The following is a 21,346-nucleotide window of genomic DNA, read 5'->3' on the forward strand; positions in this document are numbered from 1 at the left end:
GTATTCCTAAGGGATCGGCCGTTGGAGCTGAGGGGCCCGGCCGGCTTCCGCTCACCCTGCCTCTCTCCCCGCTACCCGTGATAGCTGCTGCCGCCCCGCCATTAGGCCCGCTACCTGCCCAACCGGTAGCGATACCCTGCCCAGCCGCTCCGGCGGACCAGCCGGCTGCAGACGTCCAGGACGGCCCTGAAGTACACCAGGGGGAACCGCGAGGACCGCGGCCCCTTAACAGCATGGTGCCAGAAGTCCCAGTAGAGACTGTGCCAGACCCTGAGCCCGAGACCATGGCCTGGATGAAGGCCCGGGTGATGCAATTCCACCAGCGTCAGCAGGATCAGATCTTCCGGATGATGGAGCAGTGGACCAACGAGGTGGAGGAGCTGCTTACAACTTCCCCGATGTACGGAGGGGAAATGGATGTAGCAGAACCGACTGGTGACCCACGTCCCTATGTCCTACCAGGACCGGCCGCTGCGGCTGAGGAGCCCGGCCTAGTCTCGGCCTATGCATCACCCTTGCCGTTACTTATGGGGCGCCTCAGTGTAAGCTCGCCTGATTTGCTGCTCCGTGCTACCGCGGAAGGGGCTGAAGTGCTGGATGCTGGAGGCCAGGAGGCTGTGGCAGCTGGCGGTGACCCGCCTGACGCAGGAACAAGAGATGATGACCCCGGCCCCAGCCCCGGGTCCACTGCTGAGCTTGAGGAGGCAAGTGAGCGTGCCCACTATGTAGGAGGTCCAGTGGTCTTCCATACCCCGCGTACCGGTGGAAATGGGTACCGGGTACCCCTGTCACAGCAGGCATGTCAGTGCATGTTTGATATGCTGGTGGAGGGGGATGGATCCGCCGTAGCTGAGGACTCTGAGTAGGGCAGCGGATGCCCGCTGCAGCAGCCCCCGTTGGGGCCACCATTGAGTTTCTGTTAAAAGTTTGTTTGAAAGTTTTGAAAATGATGGAAAATGATTACCGTGTACTTCACCTGATTAACAGTGATTGAACCGGCCGGAGCCGGCACCGTTGTCCCCGTGGGGACCGTTTGAAAAGTTTGCATGGGAACTATCCATGGACAAGCCCGTGAACTTGCAGGGCAACCACAAACGTTAAGTGGCTTGTAAAAAAGTTGTTTTACCGTACCGTTTTCCGCAGTTGCCGCCTCCGGAGAGGCAGGTTGGAGGGAGGGCCCTCAGCAGAGTAGGCTGGGGCCCAGCCACCAAAGGAACCGGTGGCTACCCTCTGGAGGGGAAGGACAGATCCCGCTCGGGTAACTGGTGCTGGACTTGGGTCAAGGGGTGCTGCCTGGGCTTTAGGGGCAGCATCAGGGCCAGGTTGCTTGGGTGGGAGAGAGCGGAAACCGTACCCGTAAAACCGTTTAGTAACGTTTAAGAAATGTGCCTCCCGTTGTGGGATGATGTTATAATATATATGTTACCGTTTACTTTTATACATTTACAGAAAATAAAACCGGTGTTGGACGGGCAGCCCGCGGACGGTCTGCATTTTGCTAAGGGGGAATGTGATGCCCTGGGCAAGCCAGGGGTCACAGGTCATCACACCACCACACCCTACATCCCAGTTTGGAACACCAAAGCTACTGAAATCCTTGTTGCCTTCCTCCAGGGGCTGATGTTCACACCAGGGGGTGGGCCAGGCGGTTGGCTCCGCCCACCGAGGAGTACACAGCCCTGGAGGCAGGAGGAACCAGGCAGTCAGCTCAGGGAAGAGCTTGAGTCAAGGAAGAGGAAGCAAGTTGAGCTAAGGAGTCAAGAGAGGGAAGTGAAGGAGTAAACAGTGGAGTGGTAGAGGAGCTAAGTGAAGTGAAAGGGAAGTAGTAGTGGAGCAAAGAAGAAAAGGAGTAAAAGTGAGAGCAGAAAGGCCTGAAGTTAGTCCAGCTGTGTGCAGGACAGAGTCAGCAAGGTCAGCAACGGCGGTGACAGTCTGGAGGGGGACTGCTCGGAGGTTGCTGGAAGGACCGCGGACGGGTAGTGGCCCGGCGGTCTGGAGCAGTATACGAAGAACAGTCAGCACCAGGGCAGGGACCTCTCGGACCCCGGCAAGGCTAGGAGTCGCCATAATTTGCCAAATCCGTCAGTGAAGGGGACGTCTGTCTCCAAACAACCAAGTCCCGACTGAAGGCAACAGTCCAACCATTGAGGAGAGACACCGCCACCGCCAGGGCACCAGTTTCTCAGGGCCAGCGCCTGCGGGCAAAGTAGGGCTCCTCCGGCCCATATCCAAGCTGGGGAGCGTGTTACCGGTGGGAACCCATCGCTACCAACAAGGAAACATTAGGTGCAGGACAAAGGGACATCACCGTCACCTACTGGGATAGCAAGTGCAGCCGTCCGTGGGAACCGTCTTTCCAGCCGTGTGGTTTACCGAAAAACTGTGTCAACGTCTCAGGCTGAGTGAGTACCACAGTGCCGCAAGGCACAGCGCTGCCCCCGCGTCCCTGCGCCCACCAAGCCCTGCATCTCCCAACTCATCACTGGGCCCCGGGATCACCAACCCCTACCCACGGAGGGGGCAACACAACAACTGGCTACTCCGCGTCACCATCCCCGGGATCCCCATACAGATCAGCGGTGGTGCCAACAAATCACCACAACCGAGGGTGGCGTCACGGACAATAACCAATCCCCACACCCAAACAATCCCCTTTCACTCACGGGCGAGGAGCGCCGCTCGAGAGTCCCCGGGATCCGGCCCCTCGCTCGAGCCACCGAGCAGCGGCAGCAGCAGGCCGCAGCGGCAGCCGGACCCGAGCAGCAGTGGGAGAGCGCGGCGTCCCCTCCTCCGCCCGCGACATGTGCAGCGGCTGGCAGCTGACAGCAGCGTGCCTGGTTGGCTATTCATGACATCACTGCCATGGGACGCCAATGCCTGTCATGTCAACATTAGCTGAGGCCTCTGATTGGTCAGCAGTGTGTATAGCAGTGCAGCGACTCGATGGGTCTCTGCACCACAATACACTTCAGCTGAATGTGGATCCTCGGACGCACATAGACATGAAGACATATCTGGAGCTGGTGTGCCCCCCTCCATCACTCTGCGACCGCGATCATTATGTCACTGCTTTGGAGCACCCGACACAGGAAGCTATATTGGAATACACAAAGAGGACATTTTTACTTGGCCCTTTCCCTCCTGTAGAAATGAAGTGACCGTGTCTTTTTAGGTGAATTATAGAGGCAGACACAATGAACAAATGTCTGAATAGACTTTAGTATTTAGTGAAAGCTTGGACTTGGAACATTTTTGCTTTTTCGGTGTCACTGCCATGCATTTTGATGCACAATCCTTCCTCCTCACACAGTGGTAGACGCAGCCAGAAATGGTATGGGGCCTTGAGTTCATCGATGTACAGTTCAAAGTATCATCACTGTCTCGGATTATGGAAAAGTTTGAACTTAAAGGGAATTTGCCAACAGATTTTTGCTACCCTATCTAAAAGCGGCATGACGTAAGGATAGAGACCCTGATTCCAGCGATGCATCACTTACTGGACTGCTTACTGTTATTTGTATAAAATCCCAGTTTCATCGTCTGTAGATCAAGCAGTTCAATATCTGCATTATCCCACCCTCCCCACTGATTGGCAGCTTACTTAAGATCTCATTTGTGCACGCGCCGCCTCCAGCCCATTGATCTCACAGCAGCGGACTTAAGGAAAAATGAAAGGCGCCCAGAGGCGACGAGTTCACAGATTAGATCTCGGCTCATCATTGAGCCGATAGCTCAATCTGCACACAGGTGCTATTTCTTTAAAGCCCGCACCGCTAACATTTAGTGGATGTTGCTGCCTCAAAGCATCCGGGACACTTGCCACATTCCGCAGCATCGCCCTACTCCACCACCGCTCCAGCCTCCTGTGATGCCGCTCCACCACCGCTCCAGCCTCCTGTGATGCCGCTCCACCACCGCTCCAGCCTCATGTGACGCCGCTCCACCACCACTGCCTCCTGTGACGCCGCTCCTCCACTGCTGCCCCCTGTGACGCCGCTCCACCACCACTGCCATCTTTTCCCCCCAGTAAGACACCACCGGATTATAAGACGGACCCCATTTTTTTTTACCCTCTAAATTTGGGGTCTGTCTTATAAAATGAGGTGGTGAGCTCTCCATCAATGGAAATCTTCAAGCAGAAACTGGATAAACATATAGCTGGGATGGTTTAGGAAAGCCTGCACTCGCAGGGGGTTGGACCCGATGGCCCTTGAGATCCCTTCCAACTCTAACATTCTATGGTTCTATGATTCTATGACATTGAAAAATGCCCACAAAAAGTGAACCGCCATATAGTGAAGGGTGACTGCATAACCATATACTAAAGACCCTGTTATATGCAGCTACATCGCGAGATGTCGCTGGGGTCACGGAATTCGTGACGCACATCCAGCCTCGTTAGTGACGTTGTTGCGTGTGACACATACGAGCGACCGCTATCGATCACAAATACTCACCTAATTGTTGATTGTTGATACGTCGTTCATTTTACAAATGTTGTTGCTCATTTTGGATGCAGATTGTTCGTTGTTCCTGAGGCAGCACACATCGCTACGTGTGACACCCCAGGAACGACGAACAACAGCGTACCTTTGTCCTCCGGTAACGAGGTGGGCGTGTCGTTAATGCGGCTGGTCTCCGCCCCTTCTGCTTCTATTAGCGAGCCGCTGTGTGTCGTCGCACGAACCTCCCCCTTAAAAAAGAGGTTGTTTGCCGCCAACAGCGACGTTGCTAGGAAGGTAAGTCTGTTTTACGCGTCCTAGCGATATTGTTCGCTACGAGCAACGATTTGCCCGTGACGCACAAACGACGGAGGCGGGTGCTTTCGCTAGCGATGTCGCTGCGTGTAAAGCAGCCTAAGAGGAAATCAAATACTTGCAATATAGTGAATTTCGTCAATCAACTTTACCTTTTCTTTCACATTCCCAAAAACAAGAACTAAGAGATTCCTTCACTTCACTTGTTCAAATCCAGGACATTGACTTTTAGAATCCAAAATCCAAAATCTACCTCTCCAAGGGAATATGATAATCGGAATATGTCCTGTTGATAACATTAAAAAACCATTTCGCCCCAGTTCTCTGACACAATAACTTTTCTTAATATATTCGTACCTATTTTTTGGAAAAGCCTTATGATGTCTTGTAATAAGAAGTCGGAATTGATATCTTTCTTTCAACCCTCTGCAGCTAAATATTCCCCTCATTCATTTTCTGACAACTTTAGATATATGAAAGGGACAATGAAGCCCCTAAGGAGCACAATGTGTCAAATTCACTTATCCCGATCAAATGACATCCATCATCGCTCAGGGTTCACCGGCACAATACAATATGTAAAATAAGACTTTTTTTAATCATAAATTCTCATTTTAAACTTGGACATTAAATGTATTTGCTTTGGTTTCCTCCGGGTTCCTCGGGTTCCTCCTACACTCCAAATACAGTGATAGGAAATTTAGATTGTGAACCCCACAGTGATAACAATGACTGTGCAAATTAATGATAAATAAACCCCAATAAGACTATGTCTATTTTACTTAACTGTAATAGGCTTCAAATAGAAAGGCCCCCCAAAAAGGATTTCCAAAATTTCTATAGAATGGAAGCTGATAAAGCTACAAAGGGAGAACCACCTCCATAATAATGTCTATGGTATTTTAGAATGGGAGGCCAGAAAAGCTTCTGGAGGTGGAGTGTGAGGGGTAGAAGGTGCAATGTGAGGGGGGAAGGTGCAATGTGAGGGGGGAAGGTGCAGTGTGAGGGGGAAGGTGCAGTGTGAGGGGGGGAAGGTGCGATGTAAGGGGGGAGGTGCAATGTAAGAAGGGGATATGTGCAATGTGAGGGGGGAAGGTTCAATGTGAGGGGGTTGAAGGTGCAATGTGAGGGGATAGGTGCAATGTGAGGGGGGAAGGTGAAATGTGAGGGTGGAAGGTGCAATGTGAGGGGGCGAAGGTACAATGTGAGGGGTGAAAGTGCAATGTGAGGGAAAAGGTAAATTGTGAGATTGGAAGGTGCGATGTGAGGGGGGAAGGTGTAGTGTGAGGGGGAGGATGCAATGTAAGAAGGGGATATGTGCAATGTGACGAGGGCAGGTTCAATGTGACGGGTTCAAGGTGCAATGTGAGGGGATAGGTGCAATGTAAGGGGGGAAGGTGAAATGTGAGGGGATAGGTGCAATGTGAGGGGGTGAAAATGAAATGTGAGGGGTGAAAGTGCAATGTGAGGGGAAAGGTAAAATGTGAGATGGGAAGGTGCAATGTAAGGGGGAAGGTGCAATATAAAGGGGAGGTGCAATGTGAGAGGGGAAGGTGCAATGTGAGGGGGACGTTTCAATATGAGGGAGGAAAATGCAATGTGAAGAGGTAAAGGTGCAATGCGAGGGGGAAAGGTGCAGTGGGAGGAGATTAAAGTGCAATGTGAGGGGGTGAAGGTGTAATGTGAGGGGGAAGGTGCAGTGTGAGGGGGGAAGGTGCAATGTGAGGAGGGAAGGTAAAATGTGATGGGGAAAGGTGCAAGATGAGGGGGAAGGTGCAATGTGAGGAGGTAAAGGTGCAATGTGAGGTGGAAAGGTGCAATGTGAGGGGGAAGGTGCAATGTGATGGAGGTGAAGGTGCAATTTTATGGTATAGTGAAAGTGCAATATGAGTAGGTGAAGGTGCAATTCTATGGCATAGTGCAGCTGATCAGTATGGACTGGGAAATCCTGTATAAAGTAAGAAACAGGGATTGAAGAAACTTTACTGTGGTGAATCTCAATACTGGGAGGACATCACAGCTCACAACAGGGGTGTAATGATTGTGTTAGCAGAGAGTGCAACCATGACAGGCCCATGAAGGAGGGGCGCCCGCCAACACAGCACATATTTCAGCTGGATGAAAATCCGAGGATACATGCTACCAATGAATCAGAGGCTGGCAGCTGATGTCAGCGTGAGGGTCACTGGCGGCGCATGTCAGTGACTTCATGTGCTGCCTGTCGCTTGCACGATGATGTCAACTGCTAGTTCTGCACTAAAGAAGAGGTTGCCATCCATTCTGGGAGCAGGGGAAGGTGAGAAGAGTTATTTATTTTTTATGCATTAAAGAACGGCAGCAGAACAAGTGACATATATACCAGGAAGGTCCCAGGATGGTGGAGGTATATACCAGGATGGAAGGACATATATATCAGGATAGGGAACATATATACCAGGGTGGGGAACATATGCAGCATACCAGGATGGGGAAAATGTATACTAGGATGGGAGATACAAAGACCAGGATGGGGAACATATATACCAGGATGGGGGAGATATATACCAGGGTGGGGAACATATATACCATGATGGGGAAATATATTCCAGGATTGTGACATATATACCAGGATGGGGAAGATATATACCAGGATGAGAGACATGTATACCAGGATGAGGAAAATGTATACTAGGATGGGAGACACATAGACCAGAATGGGGAACATATATACCAGGATGGTGGACATATATACCATGGTGGAGAAGATATATACCAGGGTTGGAAACATATTGTCACGCTCCCCGGGTCCTTGGCTTCCCTCCCCGGGTCCTCTGCTCCGCTCCCCGGGTCCTCAGCCCCGCTCCCCGGCTCACCTGCCACGCTCCCCGCTCTCCAGCCTCCGGTCCCCGTCCTTCCCAGGCCCCCTGGTCCCCGATCGCGGCGCCCGACGGCTTCCCAGGCCCTGGCCGGCTCCCCTGCGTCCTCTTCTCAGCCTCCTTCCCTGGCTTCTGGCACCCGGGCTGCGCGCATGCGCATTAGGGCGCGCGCGCGGTCACTGACCCTTTCTTAAAGGGCCAGCGTCCATTAACTGGTAATGAGGCTAATCAGGTACAGGGTATAAAGGGGTGTATTGTCCAAGGGGGCGGGGCCTGATCTTCGTGTTCCCTAAGCTAGGAGTCAGGTCTCCTGGTGTTTCAGTGCATGTACTCACCTATCTCTCTTTGTAGAGCCGTGCTTGCCTCGCCATCCAGTCTGCCGTATCCTGAACCCCGAACGCTGTCCTTCTGCCATCCTGACAGTCCGCACCATCTCGGATCCCTGCGGTGACCCGTCATCCTGCTCCCAAGGTTCCGGACCCCGCCTGACATCATCTCGGCTTCCGAACCTGAGCTGCGTCACCCGGACTACCACCCATAACTCCGTGGTCCCAGGGACTTCTCCGCTATTCCCGTGTGCAAGGACTGTTCTGCTGTTTCTAGTGTTCCAGCTGCCGGACTCTTTCCTACCATCTAGGAGTTCGGTCCAGTGGATCCACCTCCTGGGCCTGCCCGTACACCTGGCCGTGACAGTAAGATCAGGCCATGGATCCCGCTGCAGCACTAGCGGCCTTGCAAGAGGAACTCCAACGCCAGCGTGAAGTCCAGACCCGCATGCTGAACTTCATGACTTCCGTGGACACCCGCCTGACCATGCTACAAGCGGCAGTCACGTCTACAACATCCCAAGCCGCCACTAGTCAAGCCACGTCCCCCGCTCCCGTGGCCGCTTCTTCGGATGCTTCCAGACTGCGTTTGGCCTCACCACCCCGGTACGCCGGAGATCCCAAGACTTGCAGGGGGTTTATAAACCAATGCTCCCTCCACTTCACGCAGCTGCCACATCTGTTTGCCTCCGACCAAGCCAAGGTCGCCTTCATCATGTCTCACCTGGAGGGCGAGGCACTGGCGTGGATGAACCCGTTGTGGGAGAAGGAGGACCCTATGACCAAGGATCTTCAAGAGTTCCTGCAGGCCTTCCGCAGCACCTTTGACGAGCCGGGACGCGCCTCTGCGTCTGCTTCATCCCTCCTCCGCTTACGTCAAGGAACACTGACGGTGGGCCAATACGCCATCCGTTTCCGCACGTTGGCTTCTGAACTCGGGTGGAATAATGAGGCCCTAACAGCCGCCTTCTGGGAAGGACTCTCGAGTCGCATCAAAGATGAGTTGGCGGGTCGTGACGTGCCCTCCACCCTAGATGCCCTGATTGCCCTAGCAACTCGAGTGGACATTCGTTTTCAGGAGCGCTCCAAAGAGCTGTCTCGTGAGAGACGTCCGGTACGACATTCCCCTCCTCCACAGAAGTCCTCCGTATCGCAGTCATCAACAGCTGGGATTCCCGTCCACGAGCCCATGCAGATCGACCGAGTACGGCAATCTGAACAACGTCGAGCAGAGCGGCTCGCCAAGGGCCTCTGCTTTTACTGCGGAGAGGACACTCACCTCCTACGCTCCTGTCCGGAAAGGCCGGGAAACTCCAAAGCCTAGGGTTGGTAGGAGAGGCCACCCTAGGTGCTGGGAATCTCTCAGACCCGGTTATGTGGACTGTGCAAGTGTCAACGGGAGAGACGCGCTTCACGGCTGAGGCATACCTCGACTCTGGAGCAGCAGGCAATTTCATCCAGCAGGCCACGGTGGACAAGTACCAGCTGCCTGTTACTCTACTCGAGAAGCCCCTAGTGATTGCCTCTGTGGATGGGAGACCCCTCTCTGATACCATCTCCTGGGTCACCAGACCGGTCGAACTGCGTATCGGTGCCCTGCACACCGAGAACATCACTCTCTACGTCCTTCCACACATGTCCCACCAGATCCTGCTGGGACTTCCCTGGTTGCGGACACACGAACCATCAGTCAGCTGGGGTACTGGCGAAATCACCCGATGGGGTTCTGCTTGTCATGAGAAGTGTCTGAAGTCCATACAACCTATCCGACGACCTCCGGTTCCAGAGAACCTACCGGAACTGCCCTCGGCCTATTGGTCCTTCGCAGACGTTTTTGACAAGAAGGAGTCTGAGGTACTTCCGCCACACCGTCCCTACGATTGTGCCATCGACCTGCTCCCAGGAACAACACCACCTCGAGGACGGATATATCCGTTGTCTCCGGCCGAAACCAGGGCCATGTCTACCTACATCACAGAGAGCCTGGCAAAAGGATTCATCCGGAGATCCTCCTCTCCTGCGGGAGCAGGCTTCTTCTTCGTGAAGAAGAAAGAGGGTGACCTACGCCCATGCATCGACTACCGGGGTCTAAATCAGATCACCGTCAAAAACAAGTACCCTCTGCCGCTCATCCCCGAATTGTTCGACCGGCTCAGAGGAGCCCGTGTGTTCACCAAGCTGGATCTTCGGGGTGCCTACAACCTAGTTCGTATCCGCTCTGGGGACGAATGGAAGACCGCGTTTAATACTCGCGATGGGCACTATGAATACTGCGTGATGCCCTTCGGCCTGTGTAACGCACCAGCAGTCTTCCAAGAATTGGTGAACGACATATTCCGGGACCTCCTCTACGTCTGTGTCGTAGTTTATCTGGATGACATCCTTATCTTCTCTCCGGACCTCCAGACCCATAGAGAGAACGTACAGCTGGTTCTGCAAAGACTGAGGGAGAATCGTCTTTACGCCAAATATGAGAAGTGCGTCTTTGAGCAGTCTTCTCTCCCTTTCCTGGGATACATCATCTCGGGCACTGGACTGCAGATGGATCCAAAGAAGGTCTCCTCCATACTCAACTGGCCTCCCCCTTCTGGACTGAAGGCAATCCAACGGTTCCTGGGATTCGCCAACTACTACCGCCAGTTTATCCCTCACTTCTCTGCCCTGACTGTGTGGCGCCCCTGACCTGGTCAGGCACCACTGAGTACTGCACCCATGCTGGGGACAGTACAATACAGGTAATCCAGAAGGCTGACAGGGGTGTGGAACACAGGCGCATAGTGATCAGGTCTCACACATGTACCCATGAGAGGACCCCTGGGGATCCCAGGAGGGGGCAAGCCTTCACCTTCACTGGAATAGTGGAGGGGGTAGAGCCTCCATCTCCTCTCAAGGGGTGTGGTGGAGGGTCTGGTTGCTAGGTGGCGTAGGCAAGAACAGGAGAGGAGGAGCAGTGAGCCAGTTCAGTGTAGAGTCCAGGGAGCTCAAGTGAGGAGCAGATCCCTGGAGCTGTGCAATCTGACAGCGTCCGCGCAGTGGCTACAGACGGGGGAGAACGGTCAACTAGGAGTGCTACCTGAAAGCCAGCTTCAGCTAGGGAGTGCAACGGAGTGGGAAGTAAGGAGACTGCTAGAGAGCACCAGGCCCAACCGGGCGGCAGATCCCGAAGCGAAGATAGATCCAGCTTTCTTTTGCTAAACCTGCCGGTGTGGGGCTCTCAAAGCCCACACCACAACACCACAAAAGCCGCAGCCACGTAACCACAGTGAGGGCCCATAGGTCACAGGAGGCAAGAAGCTGGAGTGGCCTGGTCCGGGGAACAAGCAAACGGCAAACAAAAGGGGGAGAGAGGCTGCAGCATCTTCCCTGGGCGACCCCCATAGGGACTAAAAGTCGGGGTCACCCCAAACCACCAAGGGCTAAGGAAGGCGAGTCAGTAGTCACCCTCATAAAGTCAGCCTGAAGGATACCTGGTTCCCATCTGGTTCATCTCAGCTACGCCCGGGCTACTCACCCTGCCATCAAATGTGAGTAAAGCCCTTGAAAGACAATTCTGCCTGTGTGGAGTTATTCTGCGCCTTGTGGTACTACAAACTTACACCGGGCCCTGGGGCTTGCCTCACTCTCAGGAGGCTATTCCAACTAACTGCACACACCATCAGCCCCAGGCGTCCCCTAACCTGCAGTGGCGGTCCCCACTGACCGCAATACTGAGAGTGGCGTCACGATCAAAACAGAAGATTTCCTACCAGTGACGGAGATCCAGCAACGTGGAGTCCCTGAAGGTAACGCACCGACACCGACACACCACCTGTGGGGCTTCACATCTGGCGTCACGAACAGGATAAGGACTAGACCTGTTCAGACAGGTGACCATGTGCCTGGGCGGTCCGCTTGAAAAATTGGAAGCGCCGCCATATTGCCACCATGAAAAGCGCGCTGAAAAACAACAGCAGCCCGCGCTGGAAGAAGTTACCGCCCACGAAGAGGTGTGGCTACCCAGAGATCCTCTGCAGAGTTCGGAGCTTGCCAGCAAAGAAAGCGGAAGCGTCCAGAGACGGCGGAGCAGAAGAGAAGCCAGCAGCTTGTTAGAGAAAATGGAGTCCAGACGCGGATACCCAGAACCAGGCACTGCTGCCTGGTGGTGCCGGGAGCTTGCCATCTTCTGCGACCGGCTGGAGGCCGGGATTGTGCGACAGCTTAGGGAAGAACGCACGGAGCTCCTGGAGATGGCTGCGGCGGTGCGGACCTACGAGGAGGGAGCCGCGCGACGCATGTCAGACCGAGCGGCGACGACGCAGACCCCGATGCTGCCACAGATGGGTGAGTCGAGTGATGCCCCGGCCAGCACAAGTGCCCCGACCCCTGCTGCCACGCCCGCGGTCCCGGAAGAGGCGCCCGGCGCGGCGCCACCGAACCAGGCCGCAGCCACGCTAGATGCGGCCCGCCAAATCCAGGCCGCCGCAGCCATGCCCCGCCTGGCCCGCAAAGGTCCGACTACCACTGCGATACTGATCCGTGCCGCAGGTGTGACACTGACCCAGGCTGCCACCCTGCTGAGCCCAGTCCGCCAAGACCCCACCGCAGCAGCGACACTCGTCCGCGCCGCAAGTGAGATGCTGAACCAGGCCGCAGCCCCGCCGGGTGCGGCCCGCCAAGCTCCGATCGCTGCAGCGACGTCCAGCCCAGCCTGCACAGAGCCCCCTGCAACAGCGACACTGATCCAGGCCGCCGCCATGCCGGGCGCGGCCCGCCAAGACCAGGCCGCCGCCATGCCAGGCGCGGCCTGCCAAGACCAGGCCGCCGCCATGCCAGGCGCGGCCCGCCAAGACCAGGCCGCCGCCATACAGGGCGCGGCCCGCCAAGAGATTGCATCACTATTTTCCCCGGCCTGCAAGGCCAGAGCAGACACCGCTCCCCAGTCCAGAGAGGTCCCTGCTAGGAAGACCCTGATAGGAGAGGACCCTGAATACTGGAAGCTGAAGGCTGACCTAGAGGCCCAGTTCCCACAAGAGATGGTGGATCGGTATCTGCTCCCTCCGCATACCCCCAAGGAGATTCAGGCAACCCCTGCAGCCGCGCCAGAGAGTCCACCGCCCAGACCAGCTGAAGAAAGCCCATCCCCAGCACTGCCACAACCAGAGTGCAGCGAAGAACTAAGGGGGAGAGGAGGCCAGGAAGCTGAGGAGCTGACTCCGGAGCCACCAGCAGTGGACCTATACTCAGAGCCAGAGATGCTGCCCTATTCTCGCTGGGATGAGGAAGACCTGACCCCGTCTGCTGACGAAGATCAGCCCAAAGACCTCACCTGGGAGCCCGCAGGCATGAACCCAGCCCGCAAGACACGGCGCAGCAGAACAAAGTATCCTCCAACACCACAGTCTCCAGAGCAGAGAGAAGTCACAGCCAGAGACCTACGGGAGAAAAGGTTACTGAGAAAGTCCAGAGCCCAGGTCAGAGGACCCCTTTGCAGAGGAGTAGTAGAGGACTTCAATTTGAAAAGCGGATACGGCTTTATTGTAGCAAGAGGAATAAAAGAGGGCATATTTGTGAATCGGAGAGATGTTCAAGCCCACCTGCCCAGAGGACATTCAGGCAGAAATTTGAAAATTGGAGACGCAGTACAGTTCACCTTGCATCAAGGAGAAAGGGGCTACTATGCCTTAGACGTAGCACCATGTCCCAAAGAAGAAAGACAAGACAGAGATAAAGAAACAGATGCAGAAAAGGAAACAGATGAAGATCAAGAAAGGAAAGACAAAGAGCCTACAGATGAAACTACCTCAGAGGATGACAAGGAGCAAGAAAGCAGCAGGTGCCGTAGCCCAATAGGCCAAAGCCCTGGTAAAGAGGAGTAAAGTAAAGAAAGAAGTACCGAAAGTTTGACCAGTTTGACAAGTTGAAAAGTTTGCAACGTTATTGTTTAAGCATGTGCCCACAAAAACTATTGTGAGAAATAAACTTTAAGGCTATGAACTTGCTATAGCCACAAACTCTCGCAGTGTAAATAGTTACACCAGTGGCACCACCACCAGGGCCAGCCTGTTTAGGGGCTTGGCTCGTCTGCAACCAGGAGGGGCCCGTCCGTATATAGGGCCTTGGCTCACTTGCGACCAGAGAGCACGCCTGTTTATGGGGCCTTGGCTCACCACCACAAAGAGGGTACCTGGTCAGCACCAACTGTGGAGGCCGCCTCTACATCCTGCCAGAAGAGGCTGACGGCGCGGATCCACCAGGCCAGGTATACCCTGAAACCACCAGCCCATGAAAGCCGCCTCTACATCCTGCCAGAAGTGGCTGAAGGCGCGGCCAACGGGAGAGGAAGATTGGAGGAAAGGTCTGGGGAAGTAGATGGCCCAGATCTGGTTACCAAAAGGACCGGTGACCTGCCTCCTGAGAGGGTTTTGGGTGGGTTAACGGACTTGTGGGTGGAGGGTGGTGATGTATGATACCTGGTGGTTTTAAAAATGTTTTACATGTTTTAATGTTTTATGCATTTTAAAATGTTGTCTTGCAGCCCGAGGACGTGCTGGTGATAACTAAGGGGGAATGTGGCGCCCCTGACCTGGTCAGGCACCACTGAGTACTGCACCCATGCTGGGGACAGTACAATACAGGTAATCCAGAAGGCTGACAGGGGTGTGGAACACAGGCGCATAGTGATCAGGTCTCACACATGTACCCATGAGAGGACCCCTGGGGATCCCAGGAGGGGGCAAGCCTTCACCTTCACTGGAATAGTGGAGGGGGTAGAGCCTCCATCTCCTCTCAAGGGGTGTGGTGGAGGGTCTGGTTGCTAGGTGGCGTAGGCAAGAACAGGAGAGGAGGAGCAGTGAGCCAGTTCAGTGTAGAGTCCAGGGAGCTCAAGTGAGGAGCAGATCCCTGGAGCTGTGCAATCTGACAGCGTCCGCGCAGTGGCTACAGACGGGGGAGAACGGTCAACTAGGAGTGCTACCTGAAAGCCAGCTTCAGCTAGGGAGTGCAACGGAGTGGGAAGTAAGGAGACTGCTAGAGAGCACCAGGCCCAACCGGGCGGCAGATCCCGAAGCGAAGATAGATCCAGCTTTCTTTTGCTAAACCTGCCGGTGTGGGGCTCTCAAAGCCCACACCACAACACCACAAAAGCCGCAGCCACGTAACCACAGTGAGGGCCCATAGGTCACAGGAGGCAAGAAGCTGGAGTGGCCTGGTCCGGGGAACAAGCAAACGGCAAACAAAAGGGGGAGAGAGGCTGCAGCATCTTCCCTGGGCGACCCCCATAGGGACTAAAAGTCGGGGTCACCCCAAACCACCAAGGGCTAAGGAAGGCGAGTCAGTAGTCACCCTCATAAAGTCAGCCTGAAGGATACCTGGTTCCCATCTGGTTCATCTCAGCTACGCCCGGGCTACTCACCCTGCCATCAAATGTGAGTAAAGCCCTTGAAAGACAATTCTGCCTGTGTGGAGTTATTCTGCGCCTTGTGGTACTACAAACTTACACCGGGCCCTGGGGCTTGCCTCACTCTCAGGAGGCTATTCCAACTAACTGCACACACCATCAGCCCCAGGCGTCCCCTAACCTGCAGTGGCGGTCCCCACTGACCGCAATACTGAGAGTGGCGTCACGATCAAAACAGAAGATTTCCTACCAGTGACGGAGATCCAGCAACGTGGAGTCCCTGAAGGTAACGCACCGACACCGACACACCACCTGTGGGGCTTCACATCTGCTCCTCTCTCCGCTTTGACCAAAAAGGAGGCTAATCCAAAGGACTGGTCACCTGCGGCCGACGCCGCGTTTTGCTCCCTGAAGCGAGCATTTGCCTCCGCTCCTGTACTCCACCGTCCGGAGTTAAACCGCCAGTTCACCTTGGAAGTGGATGCCTCCTTCTCGGGGGCTGGAGCAGTGCTCATGCAGAAATCCTCCTCCGGCAAGATGGTGACTTGCGGTTTCTTCTCCAAGAGCTTCTCAGCGCCGGAACGTAATTACACCATCGGTGACCGAGAACTATTGGCGGTCAAACTGGCTCTGGAGGAGTGGCGCTACCTCCTGGAAGGAGCAGTGTACCCCGTGATTATCTACACGGACCACAAGAACCTGGAATACCTGCGGTCCGCTCAGCGACTGAACCCACGGCAAGCCAGGTGGTCCTTATTCTTTGCCAGGTTTGACTTTCAGCTCCATTTCAGACCCGCGGACAAGAATGTACGCGCTGATGCCTTGTCTAGGTCTTTCGTGCCCATGGAGCAGGAGGAAGAGACTACCCAACCTATCATCCCTCCTAGCAAGATTATTCCGGTGGCCCCTGTCACTCTGGCCCAGATACCGCCCGGGAAGACCTATGTCTCTGAGACTGACAGGCAAAAAGTGTTACACTGGGGTCATGCCTCCAAAACAGCCGGTCATGCAGGCCAGAAGAGAACATGGGGTGCGATTGTACGCCATTACTGGTGGCCATCCCTTCGCACGGACGTCGCTGCTTATGTCTCTGCCTGCTCCTCTTGTGCCAGGAACAAGACGCCCAAACACCTGCCCTATGGCCGTCTTCTGCCTCTGCCTATACCCTCAGTTCCGTGGCAACACATAGCGATGGATTTTATTACGGACTTGCCATTATCCTCCGGACACACAGTCATATGGGTCGTGGTGGACCGGTTCTCCAAAATGGCTCACTTCGTCCCTATGGCCGGACTGCCCTCTGCTCAGGAACTCGCGGACGCCTATATACAACACATCTTCCGCTTGCATGGCTTTCCATCCCACATCGTGTCCGACAGAGGAACTCAGTTCACCTCCCGCTTCTGGAGGGCGCTCTGCAAGCATCTGGGAGTGACTCTGGACTTTTCTTCTGCTTACCATCCTCAGTCTAATGGCCAAGTGGAGAGGGTCAATCAAATCTTGACATCCTTCTTACGTCACTATGTCAACGCCCATCACGACGACTGGTCCACGCTTCTGCCTTGGGCTGAATTCTCACATAACCACCATATCAGTGAGTCGTCCTCCAAATCTCCCTTCCATGTCGTTTACGGACTTCAGCCCTCCGTTCCATTGCCTATATCCCCTTCTTCGGATGTCCCTGCGGCTGATACTGTAGCTCGTGACTTCGCTACCATTTGGGACTCTGTCAAGGCGTCCCTTGGACGCGCTTCCCAGCGGATGAAGAAACACGCTGACAAGAGGCGTCTGGACCCTCCGTGTTTCTCTCCTGGTGACCTGGTCTGGCTTGCTTCCCAGTACATCCGATTGAAGATACCTTCCTACAAGCTGGGTCCTCGCTACATCGGGCCGTTTAAGGTCCTCAGCAAGATCAATGAGGTCTCCTACAAGCTACAGCTCCCGGCCACGATGAGGATTCCCAACTCTTTCCACGTCTCCCTGCTCAAGCCGGTCGTCCTTGGTCCCTTCTCCGCTGCTGCCTGTCCGGCTCCTCCACCTATTGCCGATGACGACATCTATGCGGTAAGGGATATCGTGGCCATGAAGACCGTTCGAGGTCGTCAGTTCTTCCTGGTGGACTGGGAGGGGTATGGTCCTGAGGATAGGTCCTGGGAGCCCAGGGAGAACGTGGGCACTCCTCTGATCCGTGCCTTCATGTCCCGGTTGCGGGGAGGGGGGCGTGGGGGGGGGGGTACTGTCACGCTCCCCGGGTCCTTGGCTTCCCTCCCCGGGTCCTCTGCTCCGCTCCCCGGGTCCTCAGCCCCGCTCCCCGGCTCACCTGCCACGCTCCCCGCTCTCCAGCCTCCGGTCCCCGTCCTTCCCAGGCCCCCTGGTCCCCGATCGCGGCGCCCGACGGCTTCCCAGGCCCTGGCCGGCTCCCCTGCGTCCTCTTCTCAGCCTCCTTCCCTGGCTTCTGGCACCCGGGCTGCGCGCATGCGCATTAGGGCGCGCGCGCGGTCACTGACCCTTTCTTAAAGGGCCAGCGTCCATTAACTGGTAATGAGGCTAATCAGGTACAGGGTATAAAGGGGTGTATTGTCCAAGGGGGCGGGGCCTGATCTTCGTGTTCCCTAAGCTAGGAGTCAGGTCTCCTGGTGTTTCAGTGCATGTACTCACCTATCTCTCTTTGTAGAGCCGTGCTTGCCTCGCCATCCAGTCTGCCGTATCCTGAACCCCGAACGCTGTCCTTCTGCCATCCTGACAGTCCGCACCATCTCGGATCCCTGCGGTGACCCGTCATCCTGCTCCCAAGGTTCCGGACCCCGCCTGACATCATCTCGGCTTCCGAACCTGAGCTGCGTCACCCGGACTACCACCCATAACTCCGTGGTCCCAGGGACTTCTCCGCTATTCCCGTGTGCAAGGACTGTTCTGCTGTTTCTAGTGTTCCAGCTGCCGGACTCTTTCCTACCATCTAGGAGTTCGGTCCAGTGGATCCACCTCCTGGGCCTGCCCGTACACCTGGCCGTGACACATATGTACCAGGATGTGGAAAATGTTTACCATAATAGGAGACACAAGTTCAAGGATGGGGGAAATATATACCAGGATGGGACCATAATGGGGGACATATATATTAGGATAGGGACATATACACGAGGATGAGGAAATATATTCCAGGATAGAGACATATATACCAGGATGGGGAAGATATACCAGGATGAGAGACATGTACAGTTAGGTCCAGAAATATTTGGACAGTGACACAATTTTGGCGAGTTGGGCTCTGCATGCCACCACATTGGATTTCAAATGAAACCTCTACAACAGAATTCAAGTGCAGATTGTAACGTTTAATTTGAAGGTTTGAACAAAAATATCTGATAGAAATTGTAGGAATTGTACACATTTCTTTACAAACACTCCACATTTTAGGAGGTCAAAAGTAATTGGACAAATAAACCAAACCCAAACAAAATATATTTTTTTTCAATATTTTGTTGCGAATCTTTTGGAGGCAATCACTGCCTTAAGTCTGGAACCCATGGACATCACCAAACGCTGGGTTTCCTCCTTCTTAATGCTTTGCCAGGCCTTTACAGCCGCAGCCTTCAGGTCTTGCTTGTTTGTGGGTCTTTCCGTCTTAAGTCTGGATTTGAGGAAGTGAAATGCATGCTCAATTGGGTTAAGATCTGGTGATTGACTTGGCCATTGCAGAATGTTCCACTTTTTTGCACTCATGAACTCCTGGGTAGCTTTGGCTGTATGCTTGGGGTCATTGTCCATCTGTACTATGAAGCGCCGTCCGATCAACTTTGCGGCATTTGGCTGAATCTGGGCTGAAAGTATATCCCGGTACACTTCTGAATTCATCCGGCTACTCTTGTCTGCTGTTATGTCATCAATAAACACAAGTGACCCAGTGCCATTGAAAGGCATGCATGCCCATGCCATCACGTTGCCTCCACCACGTTTTACAGAGGATGTGGTGTGCCTTGGATCATGTGCCGTTCCCTTTCTTCTCCAAACTTTTTTCTTCCCATCATTCTGGTACAGGTTGATCTTTGTCTCATCTGTCCATAGAATACTTTTCCAGAACTGAGCTGGCTTCATGAGGTGTTTTTCAGCAAATTTAACTCTGGCCTGTCTATTTTTGGAATTGATGAATGGTTTGCATCTAGATGTGAACCCTTTGTATTTACTTTCATGGAGTCTTCTCTTTACTGTTGACTTAGAGACAGATACACCTACTTCACTGAGAGTCTTCTGGACTTCAGTTGATGTTGTGAACGGGTTCTTCTTCACCAAAGAAAGTATGCGGCGATCATCCACCACTGTTGTCATCCGTGGACGCCCAGGCCTTTTTGAGTTCCCAAGCTCACCAGTCAATTCCTTTTTTCTCAGAATGTACCCGACTGTTGATTTTGCTACTCCAAGCATGTCTGCTATCTCTCTGATGGATTTTTTCTTTTTTTTCAGCCTCAGGATGTTCTGCTTCACCTCAATTGAGAGTTCCTTAGACCGCATGTTGTCTGGTCACAGCAACAGCTTCCAAATGCAAAACCACACACCTGTAATCAACCCCAGACCTTTTAACTACTTCATTGATTACAGGTTAACGAGGGAGACGCCTTCAGAGTTAATTGCAGCCCTTAGAGTCCCTTGTCCAATTACTTTTGGTCCCTTGAAAAAGAGGAGGCTATGCATTACAGAGCTATGATTCCTAAACCCTTTCTCCGATTTGGATGTGAAAACTCTCATATTGCAGCTGGGAGTGTGCACTTTCAGCCCATATTATATATAGAATTGTATTTCTGAACATGTTTTTGTAAATAGCTAAAATAACAAAACTTGTGTCACTGTCCAAATATTCCTGGACCTAACTGTATACCAGGATCGGTCCCAGGATGTGGGACATTAGTACAGGATAGGGGACAAGGGCCCATATGTGACGCCCCAGACTAGTCGGGTCGTCCCAGGTAGTCACACACAACACCACACCCCCTCCCGGTTAGGTGACATCAGTCAAACTAAAAACCTTGTCACCACCCTCCAGGTTTGATGTCCACACCAGGGGGGCGGAGCCAGGCGGTTGGCTCCACCCACCGAGGAGTTCACAGGCCTGGAGGCGGGAAAACAAGTAGTTGAGTTCTAGTTCTAGAGGAGAGTAGTCAGGAGGAGGTGTAGAGCAGTCACGTTCACGGGCAGTCCTGTGTCCAGGCTGCCAAGGGACTACCAGGTGGCTGGGTCGGGGCCCAATCACCATTGGCAAGGAGGCAGATGGTGATTGCCACCTGCAGGAGACCGGGAAGACGACCGGTGGAACCATAAGGGAATGGGACAGGGTAGTGGCCCACCGGAACCGAACCGGGGATCCAACTGGATACCGGAGCACCAGGCAGGGTACTCAGACCCAGTACAAAGCCCTGAACCGACAGGCCCGAGTCGAATCAACTGATTGCGGACTGGACTTAAGGACCTATCCCACACAAGTCCCGTTAGAAGACAACAGCCCAACCATACAGGGTAAAGCCACCGCCAAGGCATAGAGACCCAAAGGGCCAGCGTCTGCGGGCAAACGGGCTCCTACGGCATATACAAGTCGGGGAGCGGACTACCGGTGTCTAGGCATAGGAGTCAAACATTTACATACAGAGGTGCAGGAGAAAGGTGGAAACCACCAACCTATTCTGGGAAAAGCTGCAGCCGGCTGCGGACTCCGTTTGGTTTACCAGAGACTCGAGTTTATTGTGTCAGAGTGAGTACACCAGTGCCATCAGGCACCACACCGCACCGCACCACAACACTTCACCCTGCACTCCGGCCCTCGCCTACCGGGCCCCGGGACCAACATCCCCTACCCACGGAGGGTTCAACACCTAGCTGCACCATTACACCGCTCCCGGGAGCCCCCATACCTTCACCGCAGCGGTGGTGTTTAAAATCACCACAACCCGTGGGTGGCGTCACAAACTATCATCCTAAACCAAACCACTGCGGCCCCGGCCGTGGGGCTCCTCAACCAAATCCCCACGTGTAACGCCAACTCCC

The sequence above is a fragment of the Anomaloglossus baeobatrachus genome, chromosome 8, assembly GCF_048569485.1.
Source record: "Anomaloglossus baeobatrachus isolate aAnoBae1 chromosome 8, aAnoBae1.hap1, whole genome shotgun sequence".
In the NCBI taxonomy this organism is placed as follows: domain Eukaryota; kingdom Metazoa; phylum Chordata; class Amphibia; order Anura; family Aromobatidae; genus Anomaloglossus; species Anomaloglossus baeobatrachus.